Raw genomic sequence first — 11899 nt, 5'->3', positions numbered from 1 at the left:
TAGTTTTGAACACACAAAAGAAATAGTCATGTGAATATGATCTTCAGAGAGCAAATTAAATGGGTTATAACTGTCTTCCTTAGTGAATTTATGGTATGGGGAATTTCATGTCAGTTCAGCTGACTGCCTCATTTTTCAAAGCGTTTCACTATGGGTTTTACATTTTCAGTTAAGCTGTTGCTATTTAAAAAGATGACTTCCATGTCATTTGCAAAGCCTGTAGAAGCTGGAGGCAAGTCAGCATTTTGACACTCTTAATTAACTGACGGCCTGTCATGAAAGTAGGTTGTAATTAAATGATATGGTAATTTCGGCCATGCTGCTTTTCAAACTATTTTTATATCCCAGCATAATAATTCAGGTGGTGACATCATGTCAGTATATGTGCTTCTCCCTCCTCAGTGCCTACTCAAGAATTGTTGCTCATGGTTCAAAATAGCTTTAAGAAAATAAATTCCAACCAGTTCTTGATGAAAGAGGAAATAGAAATTTAAAAAATTTCCTGTCACAGACTGTGGACTGTCATCCTGTTGGGGTCTGTGAGGATGATGTGTAATATGTGACAACCTACACGTCCTGTAAGAGATATTCACACATTCAGAGATCTGTCGGGTTTCTAGGGCAATCCAGTTAGGTTTGTGAAAAATGACTGGGGGAAACAAAGGTAATTTTGATGGCTACAGAGCCTGTGCCATGTTTGTTCTGGGATATTGCTAATGATTTGAGCAAGGTTGTATTTGGATTTGGCCCAAAATATTTTTGACTAATGAAGATTATGCTGTCTTCAACTAGAGGGTCGGGTGTTGAAATGGGAGTGCTTTTACTGGATAAGCAAACATAGTTTTATGGAGGTATTCCAGGATGGACATGTCCCTAACAGAGCCTGACAGTGTTACTGTTCAGAAATGAGTGGGATTTGCCAGAAGCTGGTAATAACCACTTCATTTTGAGCCAGGTTCTTTTGATGTCCATTTTCTGATGTGCTGCCCTGGGGAAATCTGCTGTCTATTCATCTCTTCAATCCTTTAATAACACCCCTTGTGCCAGGAACATCATAATGCTGAATGCCATGGCTGAGACATTACTATGAATATGCTGAAGATCCTTGCTTGGTGTGTGATGAAACGATCTTTGGGGAATAAGTGAAACAAAAGCATGTGTAGGATATCCTTTAATTCAATGAAGAATGTGGGTGGAGAAGCAATTGAAATGAACAAGATGCTTTGGATTTTCATTAATGCCTTGAATACTTTAGGGTGTACTTAAACAAATCTCTGTGTGTGTGTGAACAGTTCACTGCTTGAAGAACTAATGAAAGCAGGAGGAGCCCATGTTTTTTAACCATCTCCTTCTCTACCTGCCCTCCATCACACCTTTCCCCTGAGCTATGGGCACTGTGTTCCCTGTGGCAGTTCTGACAGGGGAGAAATAACCATACAAAGAGGTCTAGACCTATGTGTGGCTGACTGATAAGCCACTGCTGCTAAAAGTTACTACAGCAGCTGCCTTCCCTCCGCTGCACCCCCAGTGGTGGCAGTCATTTGCAACTTTCTCTTATAGCAGTCACCAGTTGCCTCTTTCAAGTGTGGTTGAACTTGAGCAATGTATTCCCAAATTGTTTAAGGGGAAAGGAAGATGCACCTGCATCTGCAGCACAGATGTGTGAGCCTTTCTTCTTTAAAAGACTTAGCTTAAAAAAAATTGTATGTACAAAAAATGGTGGTTTTGATGCCCACTGCACCCACTGTCATCAAGGAGAAGTAGGGTGGAAAAGATCAGCGTGACAACAGCAGGTAACCCAAGACAGTGTTGCAAAAGTGGTGCCTGCTGAATTCCTTCAAGAATAAAATCCCTTTTGCTGGAGTTTGACTCTATCGTGCATTGAATGATTTAATTACAAAAAAATCATGAACTAGAGCTTGAGAGTCATGTATGTCCATGCTTAGCAGCTCTTCATTTATCTCCAGCACAACAAAGAAGGGAAATGCTTAAGATAACAATGAGCCAACTACATCTACCACTTCCTTTCAAGTAAGTTTCAGTTCTTTTCCTTTCTAAAGAAAACCCAGCTCTTCCTTTGAATCCAGAAAGATCTAAAGGATAAATTCATATATACATATTAGATCAAAGCCTTCACATAACATTGAAAGAAAAATTATATTCTAGATAAACCTTTTACTTCTGTTTACTTACAGCCTCAAAAAAAAACCCAACCCAAAACCAACCATACTGGAAATATGTAACTGCATGTGCATAGACATGTTGACAACTCTACACTTGGACTGAAGACTGTATCTGAAGCATATTTCCTACTTCAGCCAGAAGATATGAGCTTCATGCAAGATATGTGCTCTCACTGATCCTGCTCTCCCTTGCCCTCTGCTTTCCTATGCCCCAGGACACACTGGGCTCCTTCCCTCTGTGTCCCTGCTTCTCCTACCAAGACCTGCTGCTTTCTCTCTCCTCCCTCCTGCAGATCTGGAGGAATTGGTGATGAAGGAAGGTATTGAGAAAAAAATTATATTGTAGCACTCCCTCTCAGGGCCCCAGTGCTCCACACTAATGTCTGTAAGGTGCACAGAGATGGGATGCATCACTGTTTGGTGCTGCTCTTACAGCATATGCTATACAAGAAGTCAGAAGTAGTAGTTTCTGACCTTAATCTCTTTACTTTGTCTGTGTTCCCACCTTAGTCTTTGGTTTATATTTAGGTGCCTTTCACATAATCACAGAATGGTAGAGGTGGGAAGGGATCTCTGGAGGTCTCTAACCCCCTGCTCAAGCAGGGTCAGCTAGAGCAGGTTGCCCTGGACCATGTCCAGTAGGGTTTTGAATATCTCCAAGGGTAAAGCCTCCACAACCTTTATGGGCAACCTGTAAAAGTGTTTGGCCACCCTCACAGTAGAGAATTTTTTTATGTTTAAGGTGAATTTCCAGAATGTTAAATGTTTCTGACAAAAGCAAGTTAAAGCTGTCTAGGGCTGTTCCAGAAGGATGTGTTAACTTTTAGGTTTGACCATCCAAGAAGAAACTGATTTTTTAGCTGGTCTGGCGCGTATGTGGATAGCTCTGCTTGTTGTTGCGTAACTGTTATCCCCCAAAAGAGAGGGCAGTAACACCAAGGCTATGACAGCACTTCTCTAACTAGGTGACACGGTCCTCTTAGCTCTGGCCATAGCCTCAGCCTGTCAATAAGGATGTAACTGAGGATTTAAAAGCTGAAAATGACACCATATAAAGATGCAAAGAAACTTGTGATTTAAAGAGAAATTAAGAATGTCATAACTTGCAGAACAAAGATGAATGAGAAGGAACATAGGGGAAATAAACAGAATAGTGGATTATGTAAAGTAAAATCGATTGTTCCTATATGAGAAAAAAAAGGTATTATGTTAAATTGTGCAGTAGATGCCCTTTGCGCCCTTTGATGAAGGAAAATACTTTTAAAGTACCACAATTAGTGCATGGAACTCACTGTTACAAGACAGCACAGATTAAAACAAGATTTAAAAAGGATTAGATTTTTTCTGTATAAAATATGTGTCCATTTATATTAGATAAGTATAACAATGAACTGATTTGTTTAATTTGTATACCAAATCTGTAAAAAAATCTGACAGCTTTTTTGGTCATAGAATATAGTTATGTTGGAATAAACAAAAGACAAGACTCTCGCATCAAAAGATATCACTTCAACATTCTTAATAATGGGTTATTTAATAATACCTATGTTTATATGATTTTTCAGTTTGAAATAATTATATATAGTACAAAATAAAACTAAAATTGAGTCAAATTTCAATTGTAGTGTTTTGATTTCTCTAAAATTGTTTTGTTCTTAGAATTTTCCTTGCATCTGAAGTGTTGACATTAGAGGGAGTGGGTTTCTGTTCACAAAAACAGTCATTCAAAAATCTTCCACAAAACATCCTCTGTACTACTGTTTGCTGGTGGAATTCCTTTCTGAAGTGTCTGATGCAGTTTGTTCTCAGCCAGCATATTGAGTAAGTCTTGCCTCTATGAATACATCGAGCACTGAGTATGTTCGCTGAAGCCCACACAAATGCCTGAGACTATTATTTATGTAGACTTACTTTATGAGCTTGTAAGCTCTCTTGTAGGCCCATATCTGGTCTCGTTTTGGAGAATCTCAGTTTAAAAATCACCTGTTCTTCACCATTGTGCTTCCTATTGGCCATGAAGCGTAGGTATGTTGGTGGCATGTATGGAAAAGTGCATATGGCTTTTTAGAGGGCTATCAACAACTCAGAAACTTCCTTCTAGAAGTTGTGAGATATGCTGGTCCCTCCCTCCTCACCAATATACCATACTTAAGGCAGATTTTTTAGACTGAACTGGCATGAATTATGACTTTTATCCAAACAATGAGAATCTCAGTTCTCCTACCTTCTCCCATCCTCTGGCACAGTTCCAACATTATTCCTGGGGTACTATCATCTTTGAAAGATGGAACTTTTTATATGATAGAGGAAATTAAATAATATTGCAGCCAAGTGATATCCCAGCCAAGTGTACACAGGACAGAATGTAAAATCAGGAGTTCTACAATTCTAGTCCAAACTCTTAAATGCTGTTTTTGAACAATATGGAGCAGGTTGCTTAATCCTCACAGGGGGACTAACGGGTTTCAACTATTTGTAAAGTACTTTTAGATCTTCAAATGGAGTGTTCTAGGAAGATGAAGTTCTGTAGATGGAGCTAACTCAAAGGTCTTTTGTTTCAGTGAACCAGAAAGCACATATTTAGGTGATGATTTCATATCTTCCAAATGATAGTTTTTCATGTAATCATCATCATCATAACACTTTTCATAGAAGACTCTCAAAGTGGTTTCACAGACCTTCATAAGGTCTTGTGCAATACTTACTCATGCTGTAAATATAACTACTTCTACTGTACACACAAGGAGAGAGGATCAGACAGATTGAATGTCACTCAGCAAGTCAGATAAAGAGTTGAACAAGAACCTGTTTCTCCCGATTCCAAATCCTGGCAGGTTTTTTGTTACTGAGCACAGACATGTTCATCTGGAACACCCTCACAAATACTCGAACCCTATGGGTATTCACTAAAGGCATTTCCTGCTTCTGGCCAGACCAGGAATGTAATCAGAAAGGTACTTAAGCATTTCCAGGGCTTCCAAATACAGATGAATAGCAAAATAAACAATATGAATGAAATGATCCAAACGTTGATTGTTTTTTTGTTAACAGGGACTACTAAATCCTGTAATTCGACTTCTTGCCTAGCAGAGGCTTTCAAATTATGTAAGTATCACATCTCCGTCTCAAATACCGACTCCAAATAACAACCCTTGCAAATTTGTCCTCTGAGGATTGGAAGAACAGCCCTTGTTTGCACATGGATTCATGTCTTCACCCTCTGATCTCTTCCTTGCAAAAACCCTAGCCCTGCCACGTCCATGATGAACCTCCTACCACAATGACCTCAGCTTCCTCCACGTTCCCTGCAATGCTCCAAGGCCAAAACAGCATATGCTGAGAGTAACGTGGCGGTGCATGCATACTGCCTGAGCAGCTGGAGCACCGGCTGATTAACAAATGGGCTGCTGCCACACTGAATACGTAGCAGGTCAGTCAGACTTGCTTTGGCTCGCCCCCTCTGTGTCTGGCCGTGGACTGCCACAAAACTTGTAAGAACTTAATTTCCTTTGAGACTTACCACTTTTTCAGCTGTGGCAGAAATTGGCCAAGAGATCCTAAAGATACGGCAAGGAGGGAGGGGAAGAGAAAGACAAACAATTTAATTGAATAAGTGTTGTTTCCTTATGAAGCTTGGGCTAATAAGCTAAAATGGGTGCCAGGGGGAGACAAAAAGAAAAACTCAAGATGTAATTAAAGTCCAAAGCCCTTTCTGAAGCTCACAGAGAAGTTTAGCACAGATACAGACACAGATCTTTTAGAGCCTCTAGGCCAGTGTCTGGAATATGGAGAGAAAAATGATGGATGCTTCAAGATTCAGCCAGCATAGACAGTAAAGAAGTTATGCTCCCTTTTAAATGCATAACCTATGTGAGTTTACTGGTGGAAAGGATTAAAATGCCATCTTTTTTTTACTCCTAAGGATACATGGCATGTTTAAAATTTAAACTGGACAAAATAAGAATAGATATTTAGCATGGAATGACTCTAAATTGACCCATGCAACAAGATAGTAACCTCACAGGTCTTTTTCTTTTCTAGAGATTAAGTCATATCTGGTGGAAAATGCATCACAGGTGAATTAAGTGCTTATGTATTAGTGGCTTCATTGTATGACTCACTAATACTGAGTTAACCTTAATATAGGATTCTGAGGATGTTTAGCCAAGCATTTTTATTGATTCAGATTGTTCTAGTGCAGGCAGTACTTGAGTATAATGGATGAACCTTGCACAAAATGTAGAAAAATCAAAGATTCAAGGCTGATGAGGTAATCAAGATATATTAAGACAGACGCCACAGGAGTCGGACTAGTCACTCAGCCACTAGAGGGCAAAATCACGACATTGTAACCTTCACTGCAAGTCTCTTGGTGTCTTTGGAAGAGTGTAACCAGCGAGTTGGTTTTTTACAACAGAAACTGGTTAAATGATCACTAAGCACTCCACTAGCAGTGGTGGTAGTAATGAACATTTACAGTATTGTTTCTGTCAGATTGTGATATGCAAGCAGTTACTAGCAACTGTATGGAAAAAAGCCACCATTTTATTCCATGGAACCGTGAATAAAAGCTTTAGTCACCCAAGAGGTTTGGACGCTAAGGTTCACAGCACAAGCCTTTTCTACTCGAGATCTTCCATATCAGTGGAAGGCTGAGTATTTGTATCAGGAACTATGTTGGGAAAGTAATGAACATTTTGCTGCAAGGTTTCCTAATTGTTTGATGATACCAGATCAGAGCAGGAGACTCCTGAACGTTTCGATCAGTGCCAGATTCTGGAGAGGTCCAGAGCGTCATGTACAATCCCCTACCCACGTCACTCTTTGGCCTTCCATAATATTAAGTTTTTCTGTTCTTGTCTCCGCTGGTTCTTGCCCTCTCCTGTGCCTATGCCTATTGATTATCAAGTATCTATTCTCTGCTCCCACTAAAACTCTCACTCCACTGTTCAGAGATCAGGGGTGGGTCAGCTTTGGTATGGACCTGAGACACTGCTTGGCATGAGAAAGAGCAGTATCCTGCCTGTGACAGTGGCCAGAAGCAGATGCCAGAGGAAGAGTTTAGTAGCAGGATAATCACAGAGTCACACTTGTCAGGAATACCCTCCCAGCTTCCAGCAATGTATGTCTCAGACTTCTTGAGTGAGAAAAGTTATCTTTGTATGCAATATGCTTCAAAGGATTTGCCTTCTGTGAACAAGTCCACCCATCCCTTCAACCAGTGTAAACATCACCATTTACACGGCTGCTCCCATCATGTGCTCAAGAACACATGATCTGTGTCAGATGATGCTGAAAGTGATGACAGGTTGTTACTTCTCAGTGCCCAAGGAAATCGACTTCTGCATAGACAAGTAACCAGAATCCACAGCTATGGTCACATAGTTGTGTCTTGTGGGTAACAGAATTACAGGACTGAACGCCTGCTTACGTTAAAATATAGTTTTTAAAAGCACCTGATTTTGATTTTGACTTTCCAGCGCTGGGAAATCTAACTTGTTCCTTGTCAGTGTCTCAGTGATTAAATTACCCTTCACTGGTAGAAGACCTCACCGGGAAGCTGAATACATCTGCCTTTCGCATACAGTCACTGAATTTTGGAAGTACTTAAAACCTGTGATTGAGTCACCCCTTTACCTTCTTTTTTGACACTGAAATAGATTGAACATTTTCACTTTCAATCTAAATCATTCTTATTGGTCTTCTCTGAACCATCTCTTTTTCAGCTTCTATTAAGGAATTAAGGAATTTGGATATCAGACTTGAGGAGCAGTTGGACTAGTACCAGAAAAACAAATAAAGACATCTTTCTATATTCTCCTATTTATAAAACCAAGGCTTCCATTATCCTGTTGGCCACAGCACAACACCACCTGCTCATTTTCTTCTGACTGTACGTGATGACTCTCGAGGTTTTTGAGCTTTAACTTGTTAGAGCACAAAATCTCTCATCCTATAATCACTGTCCTTATTCTTTGGAGCATGTTTTTACATTTGGCTGTACAGAAATGCATATTACTTGGTATCGAGCTGTCTCAGATACTTTACATCGTGACTTGTTATTTATGACTCCCTGTTGCTTACATCACTTGCAAACTTTGTAAGTGATGATTTTATGCTTTCCTTAGAGCCATTAATATCAATACAATATAGTGTAGAACTAATTGCCGTAGGACCCAGAAACACATTCTTTGATGATGACTTCTTATTTCCCTACTTTGTAACTGTCAGTTAGCTAGAGTTGGAACAGTTTAATATGTGCTGTGATGAGCCTGTATCATTCTTGCTTCTTAATTAAAATGCTGCAAGTTACCAAAACAAGTATTTTGCAGACCTACTTACCTTGATCAACTAAACTTGTAATGCCATTAAAGAAATCAAATTATTTTGGCAAGATTTATTTTCCACATTAATTTGCATTTGCTGTGTTACCATCCTTTAATTCTTTTTTAATCAAGTAATGTAGATAATGTCCCATTATATTACCCAGAGTTCTTGTCAGGCTGGCAGGTCATAATTACCCTGGTCACCTTGTTTACCCTTTTAAAATATTGGTACAATATTTCATCCAGTCCTCTGGAACTTTCACAGTGTTCCAAGATTTATTGAAAATCAACATTAATGGTCTAAAGATACTCTGTGCCAGTGCTTTTAAAACTTTTGGATGCAAGTTACCTAGACCTGCTGATGCCCAACTTTATTAGCTTCTGTTTAACATCCTCCTCAGTGTCTGTTGTAATGGAATGTATTTCATCATCATCATCATCTGATATTCGTATATCATTTGGCTCTTCCCCAAATGCAGACCAGAAATAGTTATTGAGCTCTTCTGCCTTTCCTACATTATTGTTAACCGCTCTACCATTTCCATCTAGCAAGAGACTGAAGCCATTACTAAGCTTCCCTTTTCCCCAAGTTTCTGCAAGTTTCACCAAGTAGTAAAAAATCCTCTAATTTGTCCTTCACTCTGTTGTTCATTGATTAATCTTGCATCATTTTGAATCCTGTATCAATTGCCTGTAACTCCTAGCTCCCAGTGTACATATGTTGTTACAGACACACATCCACACATCTTTGTATTGACCCTGTAACTCTCTGCTACCCCCTTCAACTAGTGCATGTCATCGCTTCCCCTCACCTTTCTAACTGTGGTCTTCTCACCCACTTCCCGGTTCCCTGCCTTGTGCAAATTGGAGTCTCCTCTTCTATATGCTCTTCTTCATGCCTCTTCCTTGGTAGCTTCTCAGAAAGAGCTGGGCGAAGATGGTGAAAGGCGGGAAAAGAGGTGGTAAACTCAATACCAAATGTCCATGCTATCATGTGGAGTACTAACATGACTCACTGACATGAGGCTGATGTACACGGAAGAGCTGAAGATACTTTTCGGAGAATTTGTAAGTCTGACACTTGCACTGAATGTGCCAAGCAGAAGGTCATGGTCCATACCTTGCTGCGACTTGGGACCAAAATTATTGATTTGGTTTGTATATAGTGTTTCTCACTATCCATACCCAAATGTTTCCTGTTTGGGCACTAGCGGAGGGAGCACATTGAGAACACAGGATGGGCAATCTCCCTGCTTTAAGCTCAGGTGCCTGGCACCACAACCGCCCAGAGCAACAACCTGAGTTTTGCTGAGTTCCTGCTCCTCTAGATATACCTTCATTGGGAACAACTCATGTGGCATCCAAAATACATAAAGATACCAAGAAGGGATGGGGTGTGAGACCGTGTCCCATCACCTTAACTCACAGAGATATTTCCCATCGCTCCTAACTCCTTTTTTGCATGCTTTCATGAGGTGGCCTTCTTGCAAAACAGCCAATTGTGATGTAAAAACTCTTCAGCATTTGGTGAGAAAACATTGCAATGAATGGCTGTATGCAGAAGGATTAAAGTTGAACAAAGTTATGGCAGTGACATGCCTCTGTGAGACGTAGGTAGATGGCAAGCCTATGCGCTTGCATGCATTTGGCCAGAGGCTACAAAGTGTTACATTGCTCACCCTTTAATTTATTTCCTCTTTGTTTGTCAGGCATATTGTGTGTTTAGCAGTCTGAGGTGTTTCATGAGAATTGTTTGGAGGATAGTAATTGTGTATTGGACTGATCTGGACTCCTCATCTGTGCTTTACGAGCATGACACCACTAATTGCTAGGAGATAGCAAGTTGGGGTTAACCGGGAACCCTTTATGGGAGAAAATAAATTCCATCTCCATTAACATACTGCTACCAGCTATGATTTATTAGCATTTTTTAATCCCCTCAGCTCTTTGCCCATGGATTGATGATTCAGTTGATTGGGAGTATCTTGTATTTTTTGCTTGAAAAGCACACAGTTCTACCAGAATCAATGAATAAACATTAAGTGCTTCCCTTTCATTTCAAGTGGGATGGGCTGATGCTCTTGGAGCAAGAAGGCCTAGATTTTATCACCGGGGCTCATTACACTGTATTCACCGCCTTACGGAGGAAGTTAATGGAGAAGCGTAACCTGCTGGAAAGCGATAGCCTGCAAGTGCGAGGACCCGAGAAGCGGGAATGGCGGTGCCACTGCATTAGCAGCCACCACACTCACCTTTCCCTCCCTCTTAGGGGTGACATGGCGCTCCGCCGCGGCTGGGAGGAGGCCAGAGCGCTGTCCGAAGGTGAGGGGACGGCGGCTCTCCCCCCTTCCCCTTCCTGAGGCGGGGAGCTGAGGCGAGGGCTGCCTGAGGCGGTGAGCGTTCGCGCGGGAAGGCTGAGGGCGCAGGCGGGGCGGGAGGCGTTGGTGAGGGGCGCTGCCCTCCGCTGAGCTGAGGGCGGTTGTGCGCGCTGTATAGCCCGCTACGGCAGCCCGGGGCTGGCCGCCCCCCTCGGAGCCGCAAGTCACCCGCGGGAAAGCGACATTTCCTCGAGTTCCCGAGTGCCCGCAGCCAGGCGGGGAAGGGTGTCCCGCTCCCCGGCATGGGCGCCGCCGCGGCCGCCTCCTCTTAGAGAGAGAATCGGTGGAACTCGGGCGCGTAGTTACGGTTTGGCGTACCCTGTTCAGTTTGCCATCGCAGTTCTGAGACTGTTTCTGTGAGGAACGAGCGTGGGGTTTTTTTTTTTCCCCCCTAATGCTGCTTTGCTGAAGTTAACGTGTCCTTAAGCGGATGGCTCCGTGTCTGCGCACCCATACACCCCTCAGGGCGGGCGGGCGGGCGCGGGCGGCTGTGGGTGTCCCACAGGAGAGGGCGTTCCTCTCCGATTCCGAAGGAACTCAATATGAAATGGCGAAATAAAACATGAATGGCTCCCAGCCGCCAATCCTTCTGCCTCCAGTGTGTAGGTGCCGTTGCAGCCGGCTGCGGGGCACGTCTCTCGGCCGAGGGCACACCAGCGCGCCGCGCAGTGCCCGGGTAGCGATGGGTGCCTCCCCGCGGCATGGGCAGCGGCACGGCTGCGCCTCACGCAGCTCCCCCGCCGGGCTGCCTGCGGCTGGTTTGCGGCGCTCCCCCGGTGCCGCCCTCCGCCTGTGTGTGTGTGTGTGGAGGAGGGGGGGGGGCGGGGGGCCCTGGCTGCCCGGCCGCGGGGGCTCGGTGGTGGCCCGCGGGCTTGGCGGGACCCCGCGGGAGCAGGGAGGGGGAGCGGGCAGGCTCTCTCCGCGGCGCGGCGGTGCGTCCCCCCGCGCCGGGTGACTCCTCCCGCTCTCCGCCCGTGACGCCCGGGCCGGCAGGCGGCCGGGCCGGAGGTGG

This window comes from Haliaeetus leucocephalus, unplaced genomic scaffold, assembly GCF_000737465.1.
Source record: "Haliaeetus leucocephalus isolate CR32 unplaced genomic scaffold, Haliaeetus_leucocephalus-4.0 Scaffold848, whole genome shotgun sequence".
Lineage (NCBI taxonomy): Eukaryota > Metazoa > Chordata > Aves > Accipitriformes > Accipitridae > Haliaeetus > Haliaeetus leucocephalus.
Note: the sequence above shows the minus strand (reverse complement) of the source record.